Genomic DNA, 3877 nt, shown 5'->3' on the forward strand with positions numbered 1-3877 from the left:
CTACAGAAGTTTTCAAACTCTTGTAAACTTCTGTATCCTTTACTTATACAAAATCTTCACAGCCAGTTTGCAAATCAAATGAAAGCAGAAGTTAACTGATGGAAGCTAGAAGTCCAACCTGAAGGTCCCACCATTTTTTCCTGGTCCAACTCAAGAGCCATTACCATAATTTTCAGAGTTGCTAACATGGATTGGAAACTGATTGGTTAAAATGACTATCAGTTATGTATCCTCCTAAAATAAGAACTTTTAAATTAAATTTTAGCTAAGAAGCCAATCTTAGATTCATGTGGTCCTGAATCTTGAAATTTTCAGTTAGATATTTATAGCACAACTTCTAATATATACATGTAACTTCTGGGCTGTGCTAGTGTGTGATTATTTGAGATTTAAAAAAAAGAAAACATGAGTGGAAGGGGTAGGGGAAAAGAAAGAAGGGAATGGAATTAACATGATAAAATGAAAAAATGGAAACAAAGTCTTTGTAAATAGAGACGGGTGGAGGGGTTGAAGGAAGGGCAGGGGAATGGGGAAGAAAATAAGAATCAAGATAGATCATGTAAAGGTACAAATCTCCAGTAATGAATATCATTATATTGTATACCTAAAATGTACCAATAAAATTAATTTTTAAAAAGAGAAACAAGTTTTGTGTTATTAAGGCTCTTTTTTATAGGAGTCTTTTTGGTTTATGCCTTGTATTTTGAGTGACTATTTGGAAGATAGTGATACACAGTGTAGTAACAACAAAAAAAATCTAGAATAGAAAGCTAGAGATTCAATCCAACCAGATCCCAGAAATGCCCAGAATTAGTACAATTTCCATAAAGATCAAAACATGTTAAAATTGTATTTGCTCTTAACATCCAGATTACCTATCCCTCTCCCCTCCCCAGCCCCCCATTGGATTAAATTTTGTGGCAGCTGTTGCTCTATCCTTTATCCCTTTGGAGGACAATAGGTGTAAGAGGGCTCTTGTGAGTATAAGTAACTTTTGACTTTTTCCAAGCAGTCAAATTGTTTCATGATTTTCCTGGTTGTTTCATGCTGACTTCTCTGTGGAAGAACTCAAATATGATTGTATTTTCCATGTTAGAGTCAATTTGGAATTTCAGTCTTGTTTGTTATTTTTTATTTTGGGAAATTCAGCTTTTCTAATGTTATAAGTCCATTTGAGTGTTATTCTTTTTTCTATTTTTTTGTCCTATTAATCTTGAAATGGTCTTTGTCAGAAACCTTAATTATTTAATACTGTGTTGTTTTTGGAATCACGTGAGAAAATCTGTGCTTCTCTATATTCTCCCTTAATATAGTCATGTGGTGGCTTTATGGCTAAATACAGTGTGTCAGACACTTAACAGACACTTGGGATGTTGTTACTTCAGTTCTCATGGTCATTTCCATATAGAAACGACTAACTCATGAACCCCAAGTTCCCAGTCACAGCAGGCAAGTGATAGAGTCACTGGCTTAACACAGGACTCTATGTACAGAAATTTTGACCTCTAAAGGAGAAAAAGTGCCTGGAGACACTAGGACTGTTACATTAATTCCCTCCTGTCTATAATAATATCTCTATTCCACTGCTCAATTCCTCTGGTCGGAAAGAAACTTCTCTACTCTCCCTTCAAGCTACTATTCACTCTGCCTTATCAAAATTCTTCAAATTGTAGTTAAAACTTACCACCTCAACTCATTATGCGTTTATAAACAAATACAGAAATAGATTTTTGAATAAAGTGGATATTTCTTGTTAGGCTCAGTTGTCTGCAAAGTCTTATTGCATGCTTGGGTTTTAATTTTTTACTTTTTTATGACTAAAATTATTCAAGTTAGCATAAGAAGAATGACTCTTATCTGCAAACTTGGATGTTATCTTCAAAAAGGAAATAATACTGTCCAGTCCAGTTATTTATGATGTTATTTAACTGACATCATCTTGTAAACTGCATCACTATATTGTAATTTTTGACTTCTCCACCTTTTAGACTATTCCCAAGAGCAGATGTTATGTAGTCATAAAAGATAAACAGAAGAATTCACAAGCACATAATCCATTTTCATAGTCTTTTCTTTTTAAAAAATGTGAATGTATCTGTTTATTTAGAGATTTTAGTGCGTAGAATTTCAAATAAAATCTATTCAGTTGCTGTAGTTTTAAAAATAAATCATTTTCTTTTTCTGTTTTAGGAAAAGTGCAGTACATATTAACATAGTAGAGGGCAGTAAAAACAGAATTTGATTTAGAAAATAATTTAGAAAACATATGTACCTCTTTTAGATTAGTAATATATTGGTAACAAAAGCCAACAACAATGAAATACAAATATATGTTTGCATACATTGTAAAGACCACATAAAACTTAAACTTTTACTTGATATGAATATAAACATATAAATAGAAAAACTCTGCTTTTATTTTTCTTCCCAAATTTTCTTCTATACAGTATTCAGTAATAAAAATTTACTTTTCAAAAGTATATGATATCGATTAGTATAAATCTCTCATTTCTTTAACATGTACTTTTTATTCTGTAATACACAGTTTAGATAATAATGATGCATTTTAAAATGGAACAGTTTATTGCTAAAACCTGAGTTGCTGCAATGTAACTACAGAAAACGTAAATCATATTGAATTGGAGCATACATGTTATAATTGCTATGTGCTAGTCTGGTATATGCTAGTTGGTACTGCCATGGTAGTGATGTTACTCTTGGTAACATGGTAATGATTTCTCTTCTTCAATCTTGGGAACACCGGGCACATCAGAGAAACATTCATTCAGTATTCTGTCAGAGGGTCTTCCTGCAAGGATTTCTCTACATTCATGAGAATCAATTTCATCTTCTGATTCTGTAGACTCAACTATCTCTGTAATTGTTGCTATCTGAGCTAAAGTAGGGACTGGATTTTGGCCAGTTAAAGTCTGCAAATGAACAGGTCTGCTCTCTGCCATAGAATCTGTTACACGTCCATCCTGCTGGGAGTCAACTGTTTTATGGTCATTTGTTTTGTATTTGTCTTAATATATTTTTCCTGTCACATTTACTCATTATTAAGATATTTGCAATCAATTCTTTGTTCCTCCTCTTTCTTCTTTATTTGTCTGAGGTGCCTGGACTGACATAGCCAGCTCTTCACTGGTGATGGACTCTATTTTTAAGTCTATACTTAGTGTTTCTTGAATAAGAGGAATTATTAACCAAAATATTATATTAACCAAATATTATAGAATATTAACCAAAATATTATAGATGTATTAAAAATTCCATAGATTTCCACTGATTGATACTCCAGGCAACTTGATTGCAAATGTAGAATAAGAAGTACCTAGAAACAGAATGTAGAACCAGAAACAGCATTAGGCTGTGAAAAAAAAATTCAATGTTTGAGGCACATTTGGATTTAAATCATGATTTTTTAACTTTTTAGACATGTAATCATAGGCAAGTCAACCTCTCTATTATTTTGTTTTCTCACTATATAGTGCAAAAAATACTACTAAGATCTGCATGACAGTTTGGAACATAGTTAAGTCCCCAAATACAATATAATCATGCTTGTCATATAATAGCTACTCAATGAATTCTAATTCTTCTTAGAATGGAAAGACATCTAAAGCTACCTACTGTAACTCTTCCACATTAGAGATGAGTAAATGGAGTCCCTACATTGTCATTTGTTTTTATTTCACAGGGAAGCAAAATTATTGGAACCATAGTTCAAGTGTCTCAATGATAATGTTTTAATACACTATTGATGGTAAGTGATTACCTAAAATGCAAGCTAAATATGATTCTTGAGGAAATTTTATTATGAAAACAGTAAAGGAAGACAAATGGAATATATTTTTCTTTTAAATGTACATGATAA

General features: G+C 32.1%; 1 pseudogene; it reads right to left on the reverse strand.

Moving 5' to 3' along the window:
* Positions 1–2613: 2613 nt before the first annotated feature.
* LOC147827902 (cAMP-responsive element modulator pseudogene) lies at positions 2614–3057 on the reverse strand (annotated as a pseudogene).
* Positions 3058–3877: the final 820 nt, after the last annotated feature.

This window comes from Heterocephalus glaber, unplaced genomic scaffold (genome assembly GCF_053883595.1).
Source record: "Heterocephalus glaber isolate CG9 unplaced genomic scaffold, H.glaber_assembly_v1.0 deba00001429, whole genome shotgun sequence".
NCBI lineage: Eukaryota > Metazoa > Chordata > Mammalia > Rodentia > Bathyergidae > Heterocephalus > Heterocephalus glaber.